Genomic DNA, 27,287 nt, shown 5'->3' with positions numbered 1-27,287 from the left:
CGTGCTCTTTTGACATGTTATGGTCCTTGAAGTATTCGTTGACCCGGAGGCTTGCAAAGAACACTTCTTTCTGACGGGTAGCACCTAGAATTGGTTTCTTTCTTAAATTTTCTCTACATACACCAACTGTCGTATTAGAATTATGAATGGTGCATTTCGCCAGCAGTGGCCATTTGTGAGTAAAATTTCAATGCTATTGGGCTTCAGAAAATTCAGACAGAACACCAAATTACGTACGCTGGCAATCGTAATCCTTTTAAAAATGGATATTGTTTCGTTCTGACTTCGAGTATAGTAATGAAGGTAATTTGTGCCTGGCAAAGTACTTGTACACCTTGATCGCAGTATATCGTAATATCCCCCTGAAAATTACATGTTTCGTTTGAAAGTCTATTATACTATTGTATGAACGTATTCCAAGCTTTGAATGACGTATTGTTTACGCCGGAGAACTGTCTAATATTCTTTTGATACATCGATTTTACCGTCAATAAGTCTGCCATATATATATATCTCATCTAGTCCTTGAAAGCTGCTATAGACATAGATCTTGTACTCCTTTAAATAAGTCTGAAAGTGTTTTATCTCAAGAACTAGCTCCAAGGTCTAAATTAATTTCTACATTACTACATAAGTCATCCAGTTCCTTGTCTACAACTCATTTGGATTGATGTAGATGCTGCAGGTATCGTTTCTCTTATATTTCTAACCAATTGCAGGGGCAGTCGCAAGAGAGCAGGCGAGACATCTTGATTCATCGTTCTTCACTTATCTAATTCGTAGCAGTTTTTATTTTAAAGCATTCCTTACTGCAAACCACCACTAAGTGGAATTTCGACACGATCAAAATTTATGGTGATAGGTTTGTTGAAAAAGATAGCGGTCATTCCTTTGAAGAACTCTTTGATAGGAGACCCACGTGACATAGAAATGTCAAGTGCTGGCCAGAAACTCACGCAGGAAGATTTGTGTTTGATAAAACTTGACTTTAGCAAATAGTTTACTATAAATTATTGACACTCAATTAACTATCAAGAAGTGTAACTAGTCTTTGGAGGCAGAGCCGTAACTTGTGGGGGGAGGGTAGGAGACAACTGCCCCTCCAAGGAAGCTCCCCGCCGTTTGAGGGGGCTCATTTTAAGATAAAATTTTCTTACTCCATATACGATACGAACATGAAATTATAAATGAAGTATCGAACAGGTTCACTTCATTACATAAACAAAACAGCACACAAAAGGTAAACAAAACAAAAATGAGTGGTGGGCCCATTTCAGTAAAAAAAAAAAAAAAAGTCTACTATTAGGAACCCTAGAAATAATATTTATTCGTATGGCTTTGAGATTTGTCTATATTATCCCTTTATTGATTCGCCATGTATAGAACGGGCCCAGGGTGCGTACGGGAGGGCGCACAGCCTCCGGGGAGCCTACAAAGAGTAAACTTAAGAGAAAGATGGAAAGAAGGGACCTATTTTCGAATTTTGGTGAGGGCCCAAAACATTTTTTCTAGGGGCCCAAATATTAATGCTTGCCCCCCAGAAAAAAATATAAGTTACTCGGAGGCTATTTTTAAACTTTGAGAAGTCTATATACTTCTTTATACTTGCACATCGATTATAGCAACCACTAAGTTCATAAATATGTAACCTTCATCCATGTTATTTTGTCGTACTCTATACGTCAACTGTTATCTCAAGCTAATTACTTGACACGTTTTACCTTTTATCTTAAATAGCACCATAATTATACACCAAAAGCAATTCTAATAACCTAAGTCATTCTTTGCTCCATTTCATATTTAAAACCGAAAATCCATAATAAGGTACTTCCGATGTTCTTACATAATCTCAACAGCATGGTCAATTAAATATACATAACACCTTGTCAAATTAATGACTCATATTCTTATAACATTGTTCTAGTTAGTGTTCATACCCAAACTGACACACTCTAACATTCTCGAACTACAATTGACATTATGCAGATGACAAATCGTTTTTTATTTCCCAGACTTAAATTTCTTTTTTTCCAGGATTCATTACTATTTTTTTTTATTTCAGTAGTGTTCTATTTCCATTTTATTTCCGTACAGATGAATTGGAAAAAATAAAATGCAATACTTCATGTTTCACGTTATGCTCTCTTTCGTTGCTTTTTTTTTTTTCACTTTCCAGTGCGATTCCCAGTTTCCATTTCACTTCTTTGATATCTCCTATGACTCGTAGTAACCTGCTTCTGAACTTTTTTCTGTCATCCAGAACTTCTCCGAGTCAGTTGATACTCGGTATTAGGTAATAATCTTATTCACATTTTCAGATTTACTGCAGCTTCTTACGGAGACTAGTTCGTTGTCCGTAATTATCTAAACTAATATTTCGTTGTCTCTATGGCTAATACTTGGTAAAGGTTAAACGCTTTCTCCGGTTCTAAGGCTGTTGGCTTTATACCTGAGGCCTCTTTCCTTGTCACTTCCCTCTTCCAAGCCTTCCATGCTTAGCTTATTCATCTGTGCTTCTAGGGATTGCAGTACACTAGTCGGTGCAAGATGATTTAACTCTATTTAACTCCCACTTTTCTAGGAACTATTGTTAATAACCCGATTATGGAAGTTCCGGTTAGCAGGAAAATAATGAGTATAGAAATTGCGATCACATTCCAATGGAATGTTGAAGTCAAGTGGAAATTTGATAAGTAGTCAGGTAAGGTCTTTTCATGTCAGAAGTTTTTGCATTGAAATAATCGTTCATCGGAGGTTTTGGAGATGGAAAACAAAATTAACATCGTGTTTGGAAGGGAGTTACCGGTATTGAACTGTAAAGTTCAACGAATTGCGTGTTGCCAAATTGAGAAAAGCTGTTATTATTCGTTCGAAATCTTGATATTGGAAAAGTAATTGAGGAATGAATTTACACCACTGCTGCTATAATTTAATTTCGCTGGCTGGTAATTTTCACAGATTTCCTGGTAGTTAGACATAGTTTTCCCATAGGAGAGTATAAATAAAATTCCTCAGTTTTTGATAAGGAAGGTTCAGTTGGCAACAATTCGTTAGATCGAGAATACAAGATTATATAGACAATCTGCCTCTCATGAGCGTATCTGTGCTTGTATTTTGCACATAGAAAACATTTGGTATGTCTGGCGTGACAAGTTTGATTCGTATATTTCAGCACTAGTCCAAATTGCATATTCAAGTGTTTTGAGGCGGAAATGTGTTGTTTCTGTTAAAAGGTTATTACTAATATTTTATACAAGAGATGATAGTCGTTATTGGGTATAATAGATTTTTGTATGATGATGTCAAGGTAAATGTCAAGGTAAAGATATGCGTAGGAAAGTCAAGAGAAATTAGAATTTGGAGCATTAGTAAAATAATCTGAGATCTTACTTTATAAGTGAACCACGTAGGATGGGATTGTTTTGTATCATTTTCCGTGTAAGAACAGATTTTATTAAAATATCATTTACATTCTTAATAATAATATTGAAATGTTGTTTAAGTATTTGAAATTTAGATGAGTAATCGAAAATCGTTTGTTGCCTGCCGTAGTGCAAACTAGCTGAAGGATTTCATGGTGAATTTGAGTTAGCAAATTTTCAACTGCTACTGTGAAATTCGTGACCAAATTTCTTAATTCAAAATAACTTTTTAATTTGCAGAATTTGCCTGTTTATGTACTCATTTTGCGTAGCATTTGATTAATTCTTGATTTTATTTTTAGGACCTCATAAGAGCTATATCAAGCTAGGAGTCCGCCGACTTGTACTGAGGAAAGATCTGAATACGCTCTGACTTCTAGGTTACTGTAAAAAAAGATAGATGATGCTTTCAAAATGTCTTCCTTTAATTTGGCAAAAAGTGTTCGTATTTAGAATACCATTTCAAGTTAGAATTTTTAGAAATAATTGAAATTTCTCATTTTTAGTTCAGAAATCATTTATGTGATTTAGTAGATATTAGCAGACGTCAAGAAAACTTTTTAATGTACGTTTCGTAGTTTCGTTTTCTAAATTTCCAATTTGGTTGGCAATTTTTGGGAAGATGCAGACGTGTTCTCCTGATATGCAAAATACTAGTAGGAAGTATTGTTGAAAGGTGTAGCTGTTACAATCATCCTTGGATTTCTTGCTTCATTGTAAATTGGTTCTTTGCTTATCTTCTTTCCTTATTCTTCTTCATTGAGATGCAAAACATCCCGAAATCTGTCACTGTACAGTATACGTCACTTGTGTATTTTTCTCTAGGATATTGAATGACTGGAAGTTAATAATCTAAGATTATAATATGGTATTTTCATCGTTAATGCCTCTAAGACGTAGCGATTTAACAAAGTTTGCAGACGCGCGGGGACGGATCCAGGACCGACTTCTGGGGGGGGGGCGGTGGGTTGTCATACTGCTACTTTTAAGCGCTCCAAACTTTGGGATGGGTTTCATTTATATATATAAAATAAGAAAGTTTCCTCTTCTGGGCGGAGCGATCGCCCCTCCGCTGGATCCGCCCCTGCAGACGCGTGATGTTAAAGAAAGCTGAGCCAATTTTTTGTTTCTTTATTCCTACCGGAAGAAAGTAATGTGATCATGCAAGGACAGTAATCTTCCCTGTTGTTGGTACGTCTGCCATATCCTACTAACATATAGAATGAATAGTTTTTGGTGATTTTTAAAGTTCTTTTTCTTTCTTTACGAAAGTGGGCTGCAATGAATTTCGCTGTACGGATATCGTGTTGTTTTCCTATCAGTTTTTGCGTGAAGACTTTTTTGTAAATCTTGTTCGAAATTAGGGTTAAGTGACCCATGTTCTAGGACTCTAAAATGATTCTACGATTTTAGAATGGCTCAAGGATTCTAATAGAAAACAGTGTTGGCAATTTTTGCATTTAATGAAGGCATAATGTTTTAATTTGATGATTTCATTTGAACTCCATTATTGTTAGTCAAGAATGTATTAATTTAAAAGTTCCCTGGTAAGTTCCTTTTCCCATAAGAGCGAAGAGCCGATGTCGATTATTGCTGGAAAGATGTTTAAGTTTACTCTGACGTTAGTGAGCAGTTTATAAATTTCAGGATTCTTAATAATGTTAGATGGTAATTCACTGGCCTGTTGGCTTTCCATAGCTTGGTGTCCATTGTCTTGCTGTTTGTTCATAGTCCGTAGAAGTTTAGCATCCCGAGGCAAGCTTACACGTATCCCAAAATGATGTTTTGTCGGCACTAGTTGGATCCATGTCCTTTGTTGTAGCAAGTAGCACATGATCATATTTTTGGCCTTTTTAAAAGTTTCTGTCATTATTATTGCCGTTAGAATTATGGTTATTGTTTCTTCCCGTTCCTCTTGTTTTTCACTGTATTCGCTTTTTTGTTGTGTTTCTCTGTCCGCCTTGATTGCGTCTTAATTTGGGAGTTTCTCGTGGCGTTTTGTGTTACAAACAATGATAGCCTGGCAATTTGGTTGGCAGTTTGGTAATGTCTATTGGATTTGTAGCCTGTTGAGAGGGTTGTTTTCTAACTTGTACTGCGACGAGGATGGGAAGTTCGTATAGCTTGTGCTTGCTGGTAGAGGCAGGCGGTAGTCTCATAAGTTTCTTAGGAACATCCTGGAGGGGTGTAAATGTTTTGTGAATTACAATTGTTGACGGCTTGGTTTTGCTTGAGGGTTTGGTCATCTTTGAGGGTTATTGTGCACACGAGAAGTTACTTACTGTGTATATACGTGTAGGTGAAGGACGGCAAGAGTAGTGGAATTAGTAAGTTCGTTTGTAGGTAATGATAATGTATTTGAAAATTGACCGCAAAGAAATAAATTACTTGTGATAATTCTATATAGTACCTTTTCTTTATTAAGTTATGGACCGCCTCTATCTAATAAAGTTGATCCTGAAGACCCTGCACCATTTGGAAAGTTTCTAAGGCAATTTTCTTTTAAAAGTTCCAATTCCTTTTCAAAAGTGATTCTTGTACTCTTCCGTGCCTTGTGGCATGACCTGCCGTATAGTTCTTAGTTTTCGGATAAAGTACGCATTGATTGGTTCCTTCTCCCCGTGTTGAATTTGAAAATTTTCTAATTCTGCTCTGTGTGCCGGTAATTATGTATGACTCGAGGATATAAATTTTTATTTTAATTGCTCATAGTTACGTGTTCCAACTAGTTTTGGTACCTTAATTGAAAGACTGCACCAATAGCGACGTCTTGGTGGTACATAGATAGTATGTCCGTTTTAAATCTTGAGTCCATGCTTGGAGTAGTGCCAAATGGTAAAAAAAAATACTCGATCCAGGTCTTCTGTCATTTTACTGGAATATTTCGTCAAATGTACACTGAAAGATAACTTGGATCCGTTTGTATTTCCTAGTTTACCATGTTCTCCCTATGTTCCTTATAAGTGTTTTACCTGATCCCTTTTGTAATATAAATTTCTGTCTGACAGCCGATTTCATTTTTACCTCCTAAATAGTGAAAAATGCGAAGACACGTACCTGATAAAAGATCGTTTTTCCGGTACCCAGTTAAAAACAGAGTGTTCCGTGGGAGAGAGTTCTTTTCGATCAGATTGATTCCGCCGCGTCTACCATTTAAAATTCTGCGGAAATCAAATTGGTAGAGACAAATAATGGCACACGGGATTGGACTGTCTCCCAAAACATTTTATTGGAAGACTTTACTACGATACAGCATAGTACAGTTCTAAAGGTGGTCCGAAGATCACTAGAGCCCTTTAATTTGATGGTAGGTGATTAAGGTTGTTCCAAAGCCGAGTCGGAGACAAGAGAGATCGGGAGAACCGTAAAGCCCAGTCGCAGTCAAGAGTTAGATGTATGGTTTCTCTCTGGGCCCAGACATAGCCAAGAAAGAGGTAGAAATTATCAGAGCCTAAACACAATGAAGAGGTTGTAAGCAGCTCTCAGGGCTCAGATCACCCAATAGAAGTAAGGTAGTTCTCAGGGTCCAAAACAACCAACAGAAGGTTATGGAACTTTTTAAGGCCCAGAGCAGCCAAGAGAAGAGCAAGAGTGATCAATCTGGCAAGACTAATACCTTCGAAGGTGCTGAGGAGTCTCTTATATCCTATTCTTATGACATTTCGTATATGCTCGTTGGTGGTGATGACCTAAGTCCTCTTCGAGTCATATGTTGAATGATGGCATTCAACGTCTAGTGGGTGCTCTTTTTGTGGTTAAGTATGTGAACCGAAGTTATATGCAGAGGATATTACAATATTTCCATTTTTTGACTTGTAGAGTTAGAAAATGAGGAACATAAAGATCATTGAACCATATTTCGTTGCAAACTCCCAGTGGATATTCCAATAACCCTACCGGGATCCAATGATTCGAATAATGTTAGAAGGTAACACATTAATTTGACACCTTCTGACAGTAAATAACATTTCCATATAAAGTCTAATTCGAGCACGCTAGCTGCCATTATGGAGACAGACTCTTCAGTCTCCGTCTGGAGCTACAATGATTTGTCTTCAAATTCCAAATTGATCCCATGCAAAACAAATCTAAGTGGAATATCAAATAAAGTTTTAAAATTGACATACATAGTTTTTATTAAATTTAAAATTGGAGACACTAGTTTCTCATATTATTTTAGGATTATTGATTCTAGACATATTTCTCCGCTTTTTGGACAGAACTTTTCTTCTGGGGTTCAAACAAAAATAGATTTGGGAAACTATATGACGTCTCTATAAGAGTCGTCGAAAACCGAATAGACAGAGATAGAAAATAACCGAATAGACAGAGTTGACGCAACATATTAGTTCCATGATTCGACAACAGGGTAGAGCGCAGACTGTTATAGTGTGCAAGATAATTATCCCTCTAGGGTCATATTTTTCTCCCAAGCTACTATGAGGAAGCAAGGAAATGCAGAAACACAATTTCACTCCATATCTATGTTACAATCGGTCACCGAGCGATTTGCTTCTAGCCATCTCTCTAAATGTCTCGGCTAAGGACCTCATTCTTCTAATTTCTAATCCGAATTTTTAACCCATTATCTTGCAAAAAATGCGCCAGTGGAGTACACCAATTTCCATCTTGAAGAAGTTATTCTTCAAGCTACTGAACACGAAAGACAAAAGAAAATAACACTTATTGAACACAGAAGGAATCGATGACAGATTAAAATACACAGAAAAAGTATTTAACATCGAATTTTTTTATATTAATCCAGAACTTAGTACATCAGAGAAAACGGCCGATCAAAATGTACTCTATAAATACAGGGACATATTCATGTATTCGCCCGAAGATATTGGCTATTTCAGGGATTACACACACATCATATTTGAATAGATAAGACTGCTGCTTTCCATGACAGATCACCACTAATTCCGTTAGGAGCCAGAGCACAAATAGATACACTAATTAGTAATTACTACGAGCGAAGATAATTGAACCCATGGATGACAGAACATCCTCATCTCTCCGTATTGTCAGAAAACAAATTTAACCGAATTTCTAATCGTCCTGAACTTCCAAAAATGTAACACCTATACGAAATATTATAGCGCCCCCTTTCAATCAACAGAGGATTTCTTACAATTATTAAAAGAAAAAACAATTTCAACATTGGACATTCCAGGAGCTATTTTCAAATTCTATTGCATCCTAAAAGTAGAAAATACAAAACATTCGAAGGAAACTGTAAAAAGAACTCTAAAAATTTTCATTAGCTAATGCTTTTACCATAGAGCTCGTATAAAGGACTTCGTCACTAAAATAGAGCCATTCCAACTGCTTCTTACTAAGCATACTAAATTTCAATGAGACCAACAACACGACTACCTATTTGAACGACTAAAAACTGTCATTTCAACGACCTCCGATCATCATTTCTATGATATACTAGAAATTAGCGCCTACAGCGATGCAAACAATCTCCAGATAGGGGGAATCTTGGCGTGTTATGACCCACAAACGGGGATAGGAAAGGCCGTTTCTATTATAGTAGACGGTTAACTAAAAATGAAAGACGAGTATATCTGGCGAAAATAATTATATTAATCTCATTTGTTTCCACCAAAGTTGTTTCTTGCAAACAATCCGTTACAAGTTTGATACTTAAAAGGATCTCAGCACCTGACCGATATTGCCAGCAGTTTAGAACATTGGAAAGACATCCAGGAGGAAGTAAAAGACGTCAACGATAAAGAAGAAAGCAAAGACTTTTACTCTTTCAGTTCCATTGCATTACAAGACTCCGTCCTTGAAATAGACCACAAACTTTCACTAAGGAACCTGGCTCAGGAACAAAGAAAGGACGAAAATTACGTAGATATTATATCCCCTCTAGAAGGAAAAATGAAAAGAAAAAACATAATCGCTCCGATATATTCGCTTGTTATCTCTCAACGATAATTTATTGTGCAGGAAACAGAAACAAGCCGAAATGGGTATACTCCACCTGCCTTGTATTCACAAATTACTCGCCAACCAGTGGTATAAACTAATAATAAGCAACCTGCAGCGCCACACTTTGACTTAACGAAAACATATCGCACAGTACTGAGAAAGTATTATATGTCCAGTATGAAATCTTTTCTAAAGTATAAAATTAAAATGTGCCCGGATTGCCGTAACTTAGAAAACTCCGCAAGCTACGTTTCCCCCGGCATCACTCGGCAGAAGCTATTTCGCACTCGTGTCAGTATGACGCCGTAGGATATTTTTCTGTCGAAAACTGCACGATTAAGCGCATTTTAGTGACCGTAGAACTAGTGACACCTTCCCTTGTAGACGGAAAGGGCAAGCAGAAGTGTTTTTCAAGTCTTATCATGAACCAGTAAGAATCATATGTAAGTTAAATCCTAATCTATACAGGGTCAAAGTACCTGACACATTCAAGGCTAGAATCCAGGATATTTCATTCGATCGAATGAAATCATTTTTTTTCAAGAATAGAAGAAAAACGAAAAAGAAAAAATAGAGGACTTTCTAATAATGTATACTGAATGTGACGTCTCGTTAACTTCTGGCCACATTATTGTAGACTTAAGAATTTAATTTCCGCTACAGCTAAGAACATAACACAATTCCTAAATTCCGAAATTAATGGGGTGAGCCATGTAGTCCCCCAAATTTCAACAGGAGAGTACCAATGTATCTATGCCTTATAAAAGGGAATGAACCCCTGTCCACACCCATATAACCATATAAGATCTAATCAAAGATGATAAAGTAGGTCAAGAACCTCCAAAATTTATATTTTTGGCAATTTTTACCCATGAAAAGGAACGAGGCGGACTACCTAAAACTTACAGAGGTCCAATACTACCATACCAAATTTTTAAATCTGGCAATTTCCAGTATTTAATGAGAGTGATCCGAGGTATCCCTCCCGAAATTTAGGGGGTGGACAAAGTTACCCGTGCCAAAATACAGAGGGAGTGGTCTTAAGTACATGTAGTATATTGACTCCAGGGCACACTTCTAGGTCATTGACCTTTGACTTCCAAGATTTTTTTTGCAGACTCGGATATTGGACAACTTACTAATTAAAACATATTTTAAAATGGAGTGATTTCCCGTATGTCAACTACACAGCAAGAGCCTGTTTCAGTGCTCCACATGTTTACCAAATGCCGTCTCTCTAACTGGTTTAAATGTTAGTTATAAATTGAGTTGCATCTGTCAAGGCGTTTGTGATACCAGCAAAAGTACTGGACTGAATTTAATGGAGTTATAGCAGTCAGAGGAGAATTACTTTTTCTGTTGACTATACAGCCAGGGTGATCAAACTTCATATTGAGGGATTATTGTAATGTCAAAGGGACTGAATGCAGCGACAGAATAAACCCTCACAAAGTAGGTGTCTTAAAATCGACATTTGCTACATTTTTGTTTTAATAAAGAGCTTCAACGTGATCCCCAGGTGTTACTCTTACAGGTCCGATTCAGCAAGTATTTGTTCTCGGTTTTCACTTGTATGCCACTTGCCCATTGCCACACTTACCACTAATTTCTATGTATTGCCTGTACGTGTATGTGTTGGTCGTTTAAAATAGTTTTCTTTTCTATTTCAGGCAGTGACAAGAGATATTTGTTGAAGAAGAAGTCTAGTAGAAACAAGTAACTTATAAAAGGTTTTGGACTGGTTTATCTTTCGTTCACATTGAACATTATACTATGTAAGGTCAACAATTAAAATCTTTTTGAATTTTATTTTAAATATATATATATATATTTTTTTTTGAATTTAATATATGGATTATTACGATATACTACTAAAAATAAGCAACTTAAACGCAACCCTGCGATAACTGAAGATATACTTTTTTGAAAGAAGTAGCGAGCTCCGGTCGAAAAACGGCGATCCGATTCGAAGTGCTCACCACATGTCTAGCCAAAAGTATGAGTGCCACAAGTTGGTTGCTAGGCCTTGGTCCTTTATGAGCTGTCGCGCAAGGAGTTTTGTTTCTTAACTAAAAATGAGGTCTCTCTCATTCGTATAAAGATTGTCGCTACTAGAAATAGTAAGATTTTAGTGGTGACGTTTAAAAACAAATATATGAAGGGAAAGGGGGGGGGAAAGAAGGAATGTCACAAAACTGCATTTTCGAGAAACCTGCGTACAAAATGGATAGGGTTAGTCAAAGCTTTTGCCCCTTTTACATGGACATTTCTACATCTACTCATGCGTGGCATATACAATCCAATAATACCAAGAGTCACCAACAGATTGGACAAACCACCCGATAAAACACACACATATGGACATTCCTTGTTTTTTCTCCTTACCCTTCAAGGCAACCCACCATCTTCGAATATCGGTATATCACCTAAGACGTACCTGGAAGATCAAAAATAGTTCGCATCAGCATCGACACCTTCTGCTAACGTTCTGGAAGGGAATGGATTCCATCACGGCCTACCTTGGTGGGCTGTGAAGCGAAGAACGTATCAAGTGCATTTTGCACCTCCACTAGGGATTTGAACTGCCGTAATCTAAGTGATTATCAAAGAATGGAAAAGGTGGTAATCGGATCGGTGCAATGTCCGAAGAGTATGGCGGATGCAATAGTGTTTTCCATCCAAGGCGTAGAATGGTGTCCTGGGTCATCCTAGCCTCGTGGCGCTTAGCGTTGTTCTGTAACAAGATAATCCTTTGCGATTCAGAGGTGTTGGCTCCAGAGTTTTGAGTTTTTCTTGAACACGGCACAACTGCTGACAGTACACAGTTGCCTTGATGCTCTGACTAGCTGGTAGCAGTTCCCGACGCACGATGCCGCAAGCAGTTCACCAAACATACAAGGGGAACTTTTGATGCAGTGATGGTTTTGGATGTTTTGTAACCGGTTCATGGGATGCTAACCAATGATGACGGCGCCGTGGAGCTTCATAGAGGACCCACTTATCATCACATATCAACACCCTTCCAGAAATGGTTCCTTCCTCAGACGAAACAGCAAAGAAACACATATGTCTGCTCGTGTTGCCTTCTGATCGGGAGTCAAATCATGTGGGACCTATCGACTCAACCTTTAGTGTTTCCTAAGTTGATGGAGGTGTTTCCGAATGGATTCTCCACTCACACTGAATTGCAGTTCCAGTTCCTCACATGTCTGGCCACTATTCGTCTCAATTGCTGCCTGCAGATCTTCATTTTTGTACATATGTTGTTGTTCTGGCATGTGGTGCGTCTTAGAGTGTTTCGTCACTGTCCTTAAACTTGTTAAACCACGGCTGCACTGTTCATCTAGTCACGACACTTTCACCAAAGGCCTGGGCATATGTTCCGCCCTACTACATCAGCGTTTGACTCCAGTTTGAGATTGGATCTAAAATTGCCAATGTCAAAAAATACCATTTTGAGAAAAACGCATTTGAAGTTTCTTACAATTTTTTTTTTTGTTTGAAGGTATTTCAAACATACTTGCAAATTGAAATTTATGCCCAATTGGATCTTGCATTTTCATGAATATATATATATGATGTATGTATGTATGTATGTATGTATATGTATATATCAACTTATCTCCGGGATATCTCTTGACATTGGCCCCGTTGATCTGGAAATTCATCTAGGTTTCTTTTTTTTTAACATACAATCACATTGGCCCTTTATTGAAAGTTTAAACTTACCTTGCTTAAAAATTATGCTTTGAAAATAACATATTTCGCTATAATATGCAATTGTCATGAAAAGTATGTAGTTAATCTTCTGCTTGAAGTGTAATATTAAGCATATAAATGAAATTTTAGCAGACGTTAACTTATTGTATTACTAATCCCAAAACACGCTAGACACTTTTTAACGATAAGAAAGTCTATACAGTACATTCATCTTACTACCAAAATTAATCACACTCAGATGAAGTAGCCGCATCATCATTATCTTCAAGACTTGAAACTGTTAAGGAAATAATAAACTGTGTATAGTAAGGGCGACTATTTGGATGTATGAATGGAAGAAGAGACTGGAAGTCCTTCACTTTCTAAGTACAAATTGGTAGAGGTGTTTCATTAGGTGGTGAAGGTGAAAGTGTAACCCTGAAAGACGTCTGCTACTATGATTCTGTCCAAAATCTACTGTCTTAAAATCTTCTTCAGCATCGAAGGTAAACTTGTAAAACACTTCACTAGATTCACTACATCTGAATTGAAACCACCTAATATTAGACCAATTAAGAGCTGTGTCTATACTATTTGTTTTTTGCTGCACAAAGTGTGTAGATAGTTCTTCAAGTTGAGAAAATTTTCCTGTTTGATTTCAATAACTTCTATGAGAGGATTTTCTGGAATCATTTGAATAACGTTTGCCCAATCACGTGGAAGTTTGATGTTAGAACCCGTAGTTTTATAAGTTTTTTTTTTTTTCTGTTAGGGCATGAATAGTGTCCGTTTCCATGTGAGTGTGGCCGAGTTCTAAGAACTTGTGATTAATCACTTTTGTTCTCCCTTGTTTATGTAACTTCTGTGTTAATGACATCATCATTAACACCATATACATGTTCTTGTTCTCTACGGGACAGGAATCACTGTACAAATTTACTTCAGTGATAGTAGAAGAAAGAGCACTTAAATACTTAAATAAACAAGATGTTATTTCTTGTCAAAATATTAACAATATTGTACAAAAAAGGCCAATATTCACTTTAGCCAAGGGCGCCGATTTCTCTGTAAATTTGGGGGGGCATTCAGATGCAGAAGGTATATATATGAGGTTTTAAGACAAATTGTACTCAAATTATGCCAAATATTGTATATTCATAAATACAATAGGGGGCCCACATGAACTTTGGGGGGAAGCGGGCCCCCAGGATCGGCGCCCTTGACTTTAGCACTAATGTACATTATTTTTAGTAGATTTAAGGAAGGCCAATCTATATTTTGGCCTTTTAAAATACAGAAATACTTCATCCTCAGCAAGGACCAAAATATTATTTGGAAAATTATTCTAAAACTATTCCATACTGGGACTTGCCATTCTTACACAAGAAACAGATTTAGAGACATTAAAGTTGCTGAAAATCTCATTTTCGCCAAACAGTGACACTGGCCTTTTAAGACCCAAGGCACTGGTATATATACCACTTTTTGACTAAACATGGGCATAAAAGTCACTGAGACTGTCACCAATCGTCTTAGTAATCCCGGAAATTATGACACTAATGTCCATCATTTTGAACATTTTCTTACTCACGTCTTATCGTCCCGTGCCGATGGAGACTGCAGTGACTCCGAAAAAATACGGATTCGACAATAATATCGGTCGTTTTCCATTATTCTTACGTCACTCCTACGCATTCCTACAAAAAGGAGTTGTCGCTTTTTCACCCACCACTTTCGAACATCCATATGTCACCTAAGACGTACCTGGCAGATCAAAAATAGTTCCCATCAGCATTGACGACTTTCTGCAAACGTTCTGGAAGGCAATGGATTCCATCGCGATAGAAGTTGGTGAGCCGTGAAGCGAAGTGCGTATCAAGTGTATTTTGCAACTCCACTAGGGATTTGAACTGCCGTACTCTAAGGTGATTATACAAGGAATGGGACAGGTGAAAACCGGACGGCGCGATGTCCGGGGAGTCTGGCGCATCCAATAGTGTTTTACATCCAAGGCGCAGAATTGTGTCCCGGGTTGTCCTGGACACATGGGGCTTAGCATTGTTCTGTAACAGGAGACCCCTTTGCGATTCAGAAGTGTTGGCTTCAGAGTTTTGAGTTTTTCTTGAGCACGGCTCAACTACTGACAGTACACAAGTTCATTGATGCTCTCACCAGTTGGTAGCAGTTCCCGATGCACGATGCCGCGAGCAGTCCACCAAACATACAAGAGGAACTTTTGATGCAATGATGGTTTTGGATGTTTTGTAACCGGTTCATGGGATGCTAACCAATGATGACGGCGCCGTGGAGCTTCGTACAGATCCCACTAATCATCACATGTCAACACCCTGTCCAGAAATGGCTCTTTCCTCAGACGAGACAGCAAAGAAACTCAGGTCTGTGCTCTCGTTGCCTTCTGATCGGGAGTCAAATCATGTGGGATCTATCGACTCAACCTTTATTGCTTCCTAAGTTGATGGAGGTGTTTCCGAATGGATTATCCACTCACACTGAATTGTAGTTCCAGTTCCTCACATGTCTGGCCACTATTCGCCTCAATTGCTGCCTGCAGATCTTCATTTTGTACACGTGTTGTTCTTTCGGCACGTGGTGCGTCTTAGAGTGTTTCGTCACTTTGCTTAAACTTGTTATATCACCACTGCACTGTCCGCGTAATCACGACACCCTCATCAAAGGCCTGACATATCTTTCGTCCCTCTGCAGCAGCATTTGACCCAAGTTTGAACTCGTACAGCCTACACACCCTTACGACGCTCTGTAGAGGTCCCATGTTCACTCTGTCCTTACGCAAGGTCAAAGTGTAATTGAACTGCCACAACCAGGTATTATGTTGGATATACCCACACCAACAACTGACCTTCTCCTTGTCTCCATTCGCATTCAACTCACGATGTGACCGCAAATGGAACACAGATCCCCACAAAAAGTGACAGAATTTTCTTAATTACCTTTCTCTCTATACCAAACTAAAAAAACTCGAAAGCGGTGTCGTTTACGAGTTATGAGCGTGGGAAAATTTGATGACATGGACGTTCTATATGATATAACACAAAGACGAATGACCTTCACACAGCCGGTGTGGAATTGCAGATAGCACATTATAGGCGTAGTATCAACAATATTAAAATCAAACCTCCAGAACAATTACGCAAGGAATTCCCCGAAGGAAGTAGTGGATTCCCGCTTAAGTTTGCAAATAAACATCTGTCAAAATGTGTTGGAAAGGAAAGAATATTTAATATTAAAGTAAAATTAATCTGTATCTTGTTGATAGTGAGAAAGATACAGTATGGAGAATTTTGGAGTTGCTACGAGTGGTTCCATAATTACCAGTAAACTCGTTGCAACCATATCAGAAACATTACTGTATTATTGAAGAGTAGACTAATTTGTTATCAATTTTGCACTCTTCATTAGTAATACCTCAAGCAAATACGGAGTCGTTGCCGTAACACTTTGTTACTGAACCCACAAAATAGTATGTTCTGGGTCTTGTATTAATGTGTTGTCAAACCTGTTGAATACATGATATGTAGATTGTCCTGTGCGCTGACGCATCCTATAGTGGAAGTGACATACGTTGTTTGAATGTTTGCATACACACTAAACAGCATGGAATGAGCGATACATTAAAGAAAATTAGGACGTGTGAAGGACTATTTATTGTATGTTCATGAGCCCAACGAAAGTACGGTGAAGATGACCTAACAAAATAGTACACTTCAAAGCAGGACGCATTCCAGTAGAAACGAAAACTGAAGTGGGAAGCGAAAAGTGCCACTCAATCCTGTCCTCTTTGCACAGGCAACCACCACTGCAAAAACCTGCGGCAGACATTAAGGGACCGTGCGACAAGGGTGCAATCCTGGAAGTATGTTTGCAATACAAAATACTCTTAAGACTCACAAGGGAAACACTGGTAGGTCAGCACTTGCCACTTCTCAAGTTCGAATCGACGAGTATGCATTGTGATGATGCAACTGACGCAAGTCGAGAGTCCATTGCATGAAGCAAATTGTGCTACAACAGCAGCGCCGTAGCGAGCATTACAAGATTAGGGGAGGATGAAACTTGAAATTGCCAAGTCTTGATAAAAATACTGCCAAGTCTTGATAAAAAAAAGTGCCAAGTGTTTCGAAAATCTTAGTCTCACTTTGACCAACCCTGTGGAAAACTATTACAGAAACCTTATTTTCATATTTGTCCCATTTCATGCCCGTCTGAAATACGAATACGAACAGCCCTTGTTCCACTTTCGAGTCCAATTTCACACCTCAACTCAGGATCATTATCATCACCCATATTGCACAAGTGCTAATTTGACAGCTTATGAATAGGTTAGGTAATCCCCGCCAGCCAATTCTCACGAGAACTTCGAAAGCTATAATCTGCTGTAGAAATGCATTTAAAAACGTATAATAAGATAGGTTATATTCACTGCTTGTGATATAGGAATATTTAATTTATATAAACATTCAATTGAGCGGTTCAGTGAGAGACCAGATTACCTGCACACAAATACCTCCTTAGCTCATCTACTTCATATTTCAATGACGTTTGGTAAAACGCCAGAACTTGTAGAGAGAGTGCGGAACAAGGCTCTGGCAGAGACGGGAAGAAGCGGGGCCTATAGTCCAGTCAATAAAGGAAAAAATAGGCTTTTATCGGGACTAATTAGTAACAAGCTGAAACTTTGCAGTTATTAGAACATCATAAGAGGAGTATTTCCTCAAAAGTCCCCGACTCTTGCTTACCCCCCACGGCGCTAAACATGCAAATTGCCATACCTACACTGAGAAAAATCCATTATCCGGACAGCGGTATATTGTACAAATACAAGGATTCGTTATGTTTACTAAGGAAATCTGTACGGAGCGTACTTTATCCATATACTACACAGGTACTGCCTTTTACCCGCTTAGATATTACATCATTTCGCTGCAGGATGTCTGACATCTAACAATCTTCTGTATTTTACATACATATACGTATGTTAAGTACTTCAGTTATACGTTATATACGTCCATCTGTACGTGAGATCCAGACCGCCTATAGACACTCTTTCTTTCGCCATGGCTGACGTCATTGAACTAGCGTCTTTTGCTTGCGAAACGAGGTTGTTACAATCGGAAAAGAAGAGAGGAAGAAACAAAAACCTGGGTAAGTGCACTAGTTAACTATTACTTTAGTTAAATATTCCATTAATTATATATTCTTTTAGTGTAACTTGCTTTAGTATAGTACTAAGTAAGTAATATAGTTTATGACTACAACTCGTTAATGATTGAGGAGAATGGAATGGGTGAATCTGAATTTTGAGAAATCTTTGAATATTAATGTTTTGAAACATTTTACGTTACAAGGTAGCAAAATGAATGTTATGTGTTTATTCATTCCGTTTTATATGTGACGATTTATTACGTGGTGCAGAGTTACTACAGGACTGCTTAACATAATTGCTAAGAAACCGTTTTCAGCGCGAAAATTCCCTTGTGTAGTGAAGATTTAGGCTTTAGGTCTCTGGGCTTTCGGCATCAATGGCCTTGTTAGCCCGTCACATATGAGGGATGACGTCCCTCGATGAGCACACTATCCGGGTAAAGGAAGGGAAGAAAGGATTTGGGAAGGAAGAAAACGGCCTGGGACCTATATGTTAGGTACCACTCCGGCATTTTCCTGCTGTGAATGAGGAAAACCCAAGGAAATCTCATTAAGGATGGCTGGACTTAAAATCTTTTGATACTTTTTCGACTGAGGAAATCGATCCCCAACGGGATCGAACCCGGGACCGTTCGCACCGAAGGCGAGAGCGTTAGCAACTACGCTACGCGGGGCCACTTGTGTAGTCTAGAAAACTCATTTTTATTAGGATATTTGCATTTTTTTTTTTACTTTTAGTTTAACGCCCCATGATTGTACATAAACGTAAGTGAGAAGGTGACGATGAGATACATGATAATGGTGGAATCAAGAAAATGTAAGGAAACTGGAAAGTCTTAAGAATAACCACACCTACAGTGTTCACCAAAAGGCTATTTGTCGGGAGCAGGAACCGAACCAGGGACCTAACAGGTCATAGGTAAGCGCTCTACTACAGAGCTTTCTTTTGTTTAAAGAACTTGTTTACATTGAAATATATATATTTGACGAAGATATTGATATATTTTACAGCCTCACTGAAATTTAAAAAAAAAGTAGTCAGGGAGAGCTTACTTGTCAGGTTTTTATTTTTTAAATTTAATTTGATTTGATTTCTATTTATTTATTTTTGCTTGTTATGTTCCCTAGTTAATTAATGTTTGGGTTACTGAGAATTAAAACCTTTTTAGTATTATTGTTATGGCATCACTTTGGAACCAAAAAGTTTGATTTTTTTTTCTTGTGTTTTCATATAGGAAGTTGGTAAGTTTGTGCCTTAGCATTGGTTTGGTTTCTACTGTAGAACGTAATTGAAGGTCATGTTGAGTTGAGTCTTGGCGGGTTTGAGTTCGTGAAGTGTCAGGCACTGATTGTGCCCCTGTCTTCTGTCTGTGATGTTTCCTGGTTTTGGGCAGTGACGTATTTATGTTGAGGAGTACCAACGCAGGCCGCGTAACTACAACACAGCTTCAACAGCTCTACGAGTGCCAGGCGTTTGAATTTCACCCTTCGTTCCGGCGTGACTAATGCAGTATAGTACTAGGTTCAAATTCTATGGCTGGTAAAAACGGTATGGTAAGAAACACAACGTAATAGTTATTAGTTTAATTAGTGTTTCTTCATAGTATTGTTTCACTATTTCTAGAAGGAATTAACTATTAACGAAGTAATGAATAAGCAAAAACACACTTTGATTGACGTTTACGATTTCTCATACTCCATTGAGGATGTTTTGATCCTCAGTTGCGCAAACATCCAGTGTGCGTTTTTTTTTTTTTTAATTTTTTGTTGCTTACACTGCCTTACAGATGAGGGTTATAGTTAAGGAGCCGTACTTCCCATTTAGGGAAGGACGAGAAACGCCATACTTTCAGGAATTATTCATTGACTATCTAGGACAGCGTTTCCCAACCGGTGCGCCGCGGCACACTGGTGTGCCGTGAATGGGCCGCTAGTGTGCCGCGAGGAAGTCGAAGCAAATTATTAATTCTATAGCAATCAAATTGCAAGACGAAGGAAAAATGTATATTTTTATTTCACATTACTATGAACCTCTACTATGAATCTACAACTTTAAGTTTCATACCGTGTTACTTTTCTGTACATTTTTAATGTTGAAAATATATATTGGTTATCATTGTTGTGACTATTATTGCTTCTTTATTGTTGCAGACTATTTTGTAACTTGAAAATTTAAAATAACATTCAATCCTTTCGACAAATTAAATACATTTGTATTTTAAAAGTAAAAAAGATTTGTTTGTTCGTTCGTTATTTAGTGATCTTACTTCTTAGTGAAAGGTTGGATACAGTTTTCGAACAAGAAAGCTTAGTTTTAAAAACCTGAGTCCAATATTTCATTGCAATTGTTTTATATTTTTAAATTAGAATGAAAAATAAGCATAATAATTTACCACGGGGAAAAAAACAGTGATTGAGCTTTCTTCTCTGTGAGAAGGAGATCAATAATCGCAGAAAAAATACTAGTTTTATATTTACAAATAATAATATCTATGAGTGCGCCGCGAGAATTCAAGTTACATCCGTAGTGTGCCGCAAGTTGAAAAAGGTTAGGAAACGCTGATCTAGGATGTTAAAAAGCAGGTAATAGACTGAGTTCCTGCCCTTGTACTTAGGGTGTTTAGGTAGTGCAACAATAAGATGTATCCTCGTGCACGGGAGATGAGAAGTAGCTGTTCTTAACTATTACCCAGATGGGTTCCCTCGTGGCTAAGTGGTTAGTGTACACGCCTTTGGCGTGGGACACCCGGGTTCGATTCCCGGCCGGAGCTTATGTGGTTCGGATTTCACGTTAATCTGTAAGTCCATGTCTCATACAGCCTTGCTGCTGAAAGGAACGTTAAAATCAACTCAGCACTGCTTTACAGATGCAATTGTTCGATTCCGAGTTCGAATGAAGCTTTTTACGGGCAGGGGGTGACTTTTATATATACAATCCAAGCATTTTAGTTATCAGTCAGTGATGTAATATATATATACAGTAATATATACTGTAATATATATATACAGTAATATATACTGTAATATATATATACAGTATATATATATATTACAAAATTGAAAGTGACTAAGTTTATGACTCTCAATCTCTTAGGGCCGCGGTGGCTCAATGGTAGAGCGTTCACCTCTGGTGCTTGGGGTCCCGGGTTCGATCCCAGCTCCCGCCAAATGAACTTTGTGGTGAACAAACACCGCATGCGTGGGTTTCCTCGGGATTTTCCCGTTTCCTCCCACTTTCTTCATTCCACCATTTCATTCATTGCTCATCATCACCGTCTCCTTTAGCCTAACCGGCATAACCGTGAGACATAAAACTCAAAGATTTCATTTCATTTTCATTTCCATTGTAGTTCTCCCCGCTACCAGTGTTGCCAAACTGTTGACAATAATTTTGCGAAACGAGAGGTGGCGACTCGAATTTTGGGTGAAAAGTCGCTATAAAAAATAATCGAGAAATTCATTGTCTATAAGCATTGTTTTAAAGTTGTAGATGTAAACTAAACAATATGTTCTACTCACTGCCGCAAATCCCGGGGGGGGGGGGGATGACGGATACATGTCCCCTCCAATCTTGGAACTGAGGAGGAGTTTTCCCCAATAATCCGATTTGAAATGTGTTTTTTGGGAGAAATTTGATGATTTTTGTCCAATTGCTACAAAGGAACGTGAGATAAAATAGACGTCTCCCAGAATAAGCCTCAAATCTGCAGCTTCCCAATGCTGAAGACAACTCTGATACTCCACAACATTGTTTTTCAACTTCATAACTATTTTGGACATCGCAAAATAAAAAGTATGGTAACGGTCTTACCCTTCCCCCCCAATGTTGAAGACAGATTTGCGCCGCTGGTTCTACTCACATCCTTGTAAACAGGGCGCAACCAATCCTTGAATTCAGGGATCATTTCAGATTGTTTCGGGTACTTTTGTTCATATTGTGGAGTCAAAATAGTTCCGAAATAATTAACACTACAGTACTTACGTTAAGCAATTTTTTGTAAAAGAAAAACTGCAGAATAATTAAAAGACCCCAAAGAACAAATATAACAAACATCCACATCGCCTTTATTCACGCATCTATAGCTAATCTTTTTGCTATCGGTAAAGATGTATTACGTGTGTCTCTCAACGGAAACTGCGAACTAAAGGACATCAAGTTTGTAGTTCTTCTTCGTTAGAGGACAAGGGCAACATAACAATGCAGGATTGTGGGCCAGTGGGTACGCTGTATTTCCAAACTCTTCATCACTTGCGCTGATTAAAACAAACAAACAGAAAAAAGAACAAACAGAAGCATTATTAGTTCAAAAACTGTTTTGAACTAATAATGCTTCTCTACAGATGAAAATTTTGTTTGCAGCAAAAAGTCGCTAAATGTATAAGTAGCTGAATCGTCATTTAAAAATCACCCATAAAAGTCTCCAATCGAAAAAATTATTCGTAGGGCGACCATACGTCCCGTTTTGACCGGGACAGTCCCGTTTTAGGGGCGTTTCCCGGCCTTCCCGTCAGTAGATGGAAAAAAGTAGTATTCGTCCCATTTTATGTAAATGAAAGAAGTAAATAACAAACCCAGTACCTTTACTCCTTTTAAAAGTATTAATAACAACAAAGAGGCAAAAATTGAACTGAAATTCCCTATATTAAACATACTCTATAGTTCGTAGTACTGCTCGAAAGACAGCAGAGATTTAGCAGTTGGTTGTGTGTTGAACAAACTTCAACGTGCCTTTCCTTTTTCATAAGTACCCGCTCAGTAACAAAGAGAGAGAGAGGGGGAACTCTGATATCAAGGCACTGATAAATGAAATGAAATGAAATTTTTGAGTTTTACGTCCCACGGTTATGCCGATTAGGCTAAAGGAGACGGTGATGATGAGAGATGAATGAAATGGTGGAATGAAGAAAGTGGGAGGAAACGGGAGAACCCCGAGAAAACCCACGCACACGGTGTTTGTACACCACAAAGTTCACTTGGCGGGAGCAGGGTTTGAACCCGGAACCTCTACCACTGAGCCACCGCGGCCCCAAGGCACTGGTAAGAACAAAGGTAGATCTAAAAGCCAGAACCTATCCCGTTTTTAACTGAAAATTTTATGGTCACCCTACGCTATCGTTGAGGTCGAATTCCCCTGATTTAGTGACTTTTCCCAAAATTGGCAACATTGACCCCCACCGAACAACACCAAGTCATCTGTAGCCTAGCAAGCATAATAGTGGGACGTAAAACTTAAAGATTTTATTTCATTTCGAACAACACCCCCAGAAACCTACTGTTATACCATTCCCAAAACACCCTTTTGTACAATTCTCCCTATTCGAAAAAAATTGTAAATAGCAGGGTTCATACATAAATATGGAACTCAATTTCCCTGAATTTTCCAGGTTTTCCAGGTATTAATTTTGCAATTTCCAGGTCTAGTGGAAGAAACTAATAATACGAGAAGACATAAATTTTAAGAATACTATATTTATATATTTGAGAATGGCCACCCTTCTCCCCAATGAACGATTGCAATTAAATATTGAGTCACAAGAAAATAAATAATCAAAACAAATAAAATTTAAGTTGAAAAATATTAAGTTGAGAAGCCTACTAAGGGAATTAATTAAACACTTTTGTTCCATACTTGAATACATTCAAAATATATAAAAATATTGGGTTGGGAAAGAAAAAAGGGCCCGCGAGATTTTAACTGATTCTTGTAGTACTCGACGACAGAAATCGATTACTGAAAGAATTTTCAAAATCGGCGCAGGCAAATATGGAGAAAATCATATTTTCATGTACCTGTTCAAAATGGGGAAGGAAAAAGGGCCCGCGAGATTTTAACTGATTCTTGTAGTACTCAACGAGAGAAATCGACTAGTGAGGGAATTTTCAAAATCGGCGCAGGCAAGCATGAAGAAAAACCCATTTTCATGTACCGGATCAAAATGGGGAAGAAAAAAGGGCCGCGAAATTTTAACTGATTCTTGTAGTACTCAACGAGAGAAATCGACTAGTGAAGAAATTTTCAAAATCGGCGCAGGCAAGCATGAAGAAAATGGCATTTTCATGTACCGGTTCAAAATGGGGAAGGAAAAAGGGCCCGCGAGTTTGAACCGTTACGATGTATGTTCACGAATGTGCTCGTCTTCTCAAATTTAGTTAATTACTATAGCACTGAAACATGTGACACAGAGTCACGTTGTGGATGACTCTGCAATCGGCAACCACTGCACATATACTCCTCCAGTCCCACAGTTTTATTATTTCGATCCATTCCTCACGTGCTAACGGCATGGTTTAACATCTGCAAGAAAGAGGTAAATGTAACGTTCAATTGGCAATAGCTTTTCACCAAATTAAGCTGCATGAAATCTGATTGCATTTTTGACATACTGAGAAAATTCTAGCCCGTGGCCATATGTATCACATATCCCACCAGTTCATAATAAAAATTTTGAACACAAAATTACGGTCGTCCGTGTGATGTACTCCCAAAAGGCCTAATGTGTATCACCCACCTCACATTCAATGAAACCACATCCGTGTAGAATTTAGAAAGGAACTTCTTATGATGTATACAGTATGTCTCAAAAGTTCCCTGACATAGGGTAACTCTGTTATTATCAGAGTTACAGCAAAATGTAAGAGGAAAAATCATATCGAAATATGACGTTTTCAATCTAAAGTGAACACCTTTTTTTTTCAAAAAAAATCGGACGAGATATTTGTGCTGTATACTCTTTATGCACCCAAATTTAAATGAAAATGCAACGTTGTCATTTACCTGGACCCACAACATAAGTGAATGAAGTTCCTGTTTGAAACGGGGGCTGGCCATCGAAATGTTAGCGCAAAAGAAAGTAACTTCATTCACTTATGTTGTAGGTCCAGGTAAATGGGAACGTTGCATTTTCATTTCACATTAGGCGCATAAAGAGTGTACAGCGCAAACGAGTCATCCGATTTTAAAAATTCCTTCACTTTAGATTGAAAACATCATATTTGGAGATGCTTTCCTCTCCTACATTTTGTTGTAACTCTGATAATAACAGAGTTACCCTATGTCAGGGGACTTTTGAGACACCCTGTATACCTTATTTAATGTATGTTTTATGTCACTATAACTGTAGTATAATTTAGTTTGTTTAAATTTACAATTTAATATAAGTAGATTCGGATTTACATGCGTAGGATTTTGTATGCATCTAACTAATGAATTCTTTTATATTCATGCTTCACTTAGTGACTTGGCTTTGGACTGCAACTGATTATTGTAACCCATTATTGCTTGAGAAGAAACAAGATATCCGAATCTTCATTTGAAGAAATCAAAGGTCTATTGGAAAGCTGGGGATTACAATCATTAATTTCTACATTTCAAGGTGCGTAAATTATATATTCTGTGTTTCTTGTTAAATTACTATTACTATTATTGGGTTTAGAATCAATCAAGCACTTCATGATATTTTATGGGGATCAAGATGGGTGCCGGATAGATAAGTATTTAAGCGTCAGGTTCTTAATTCTTTTCAATTTAATATTTAATCAATGATTATTTTCTCCCTCGTTATTCGGCCAAATCGTATTCCAAGATCATCAATTTTCATTACTCAATTCTGACCGTCAACCTACATAGCATATTCGTAGGACGTAAAACAAAGATTTCCTGTTATTTTTTTTTTGTTTCTATCTCTTTCCTCCATAGCTGTGAAAAATAACGCCTTCAGCATCATAAATTTGTATGCTACTTGCGCCTTCAGTCGTCTACTCTTCGGTGGCTCAGTGGTAGAGCGTTCACCTCCGGTGCAGGGGGTCCCTGGTTCGATCCCAGCTCGCGCCGTGTGGACTTTGTGGTGGACAAACACCGTGCTCGTGGGTTTTCTCGGGGTTCTCCCATTTCCTGCCACTTTCTTTATTCCACCATTTCAGTCATTTCTCATTATCACCGTCTCCTTTAGCCTAACCAGCATAACCGTGGGACGTTAAAGATTTCATTTTTTATTAATCTCAGTATTTTATAGTGTATTCTTAAGCTTAAGGTGATGTATAATTAAATTTTGAATTCAGTTAACTTATTTTATTTCTCAGATTGTTTTTAAAATGAATGTACAAACGTTTATTTTCATTCTTGAGTGTTTAAAGTGATGTATAGTTATTAAACATAGTATTTAATATTGTACTCTTAACGTGAAAGTGATATACAGTTAACTTTTGAATTCAGTTAACATTTTTCTTTCTGAAATTGCTTTAAAAAGTATGTAAAAACGTTTCTATTTTCTTTCTTGAGTGCTAAAAGTGATGCAAAGTTATTAAGCTTACTACTTTATATTGTATTCTTAACCCTAAACTGATACACAGTGCGTTTTTGAATAAATTATATCAAGTTATTTGAGTGACGAATACTGGTAGAAAATCCTGACTACTACTGGAACATTTTGATTTTAAGGTGACGACTACTGGTGCAAGGATTTTAAAATATTGTTTTTCCTTCAACGGCTACTCCTTTTTGAATTCTGACTATATGGTCATTATAGGAAGGATCAGTGAGTCCTTCCAACTATGGTACAGCTCCGACAGATTCACGATGCTCAGAGAAGAGACAAAATAGTGTTTTCAACCTTAAAGTGAGAACCATTGGCGTTTTTACCCTGCTATGCAAAAGTAAGTGAGTACTCCAATGGGGTTCCAATGCGGTACCTAATTTCTGCATTTTAGATATTTGGAAATACATGTCTCTAAAATGTAAACAACTGTTTTTTTTTTTTAACTGAAAACTGCAACTCGGTAAGCCTTATGGATACCGAGATATGGGAAAATAAAGAGCGATACTATAGGTATGTGGGACTTGCATACTTGACGCTAGAATTCGGAAATTGAATTAAAATATGACTAACGGCTATCAAGATGTTGTCAAATAAAGGGAGGACCAACACAGTTAAGGGGTTTTAGTGTTAGATGCTAAAATTTCCGAAATCGGTCATAGAAAGTTAATAAACACCAGTAGCAATTTCATTTTAAAGTAATTAGATATCTTCAGGGGGTGTTAG

The 27,287-nt window shown here is 37.7% G+C and overlaps 1 long non-coding RNA gene across 2 annotated transcripts in view; it reads left to right on the top strand.

Moving 5' to 3' along the window:
• The window catches only part of LOC145686324 (uncharacterized), an 87,315-nt gene extending 76,127 nt beyond the window's left edge, over positions 1–11,188 (top strand). For both annotated transcript variants that reach the window (XR_014131588.1, XR_014131587.1), the window contains exon 2: positions 11,039–11,188. This is a non-coding gene — a long non-coding RNA (uncharacterized LOC145686324). The remainder of the gene's footprint in view (positions 1–11,038) is intronic.
• Positions 11,189–27,287: the final 16,099 nt, after the last annotated feature.

This window comes from Thermobia domestica, chromosome 5, assembly GCF_964235325.1.
Source record: "Thermobia domestica chromosome 5, izTheDome1.hap1.1, whole genome shotgun sequence".
Classification (NCBI taxonomy): Eukaryota; Metazoa; Arthropoda; class Insecta; order Zygentoma; family Lepismatidae; genus Thermobia; species Thermobia domestica.
The sequence above is the reverse complement of the archived record's forward strand: the minus strand, read 5'-3'. Positions and strand labels throughout refer to the sequence as shown.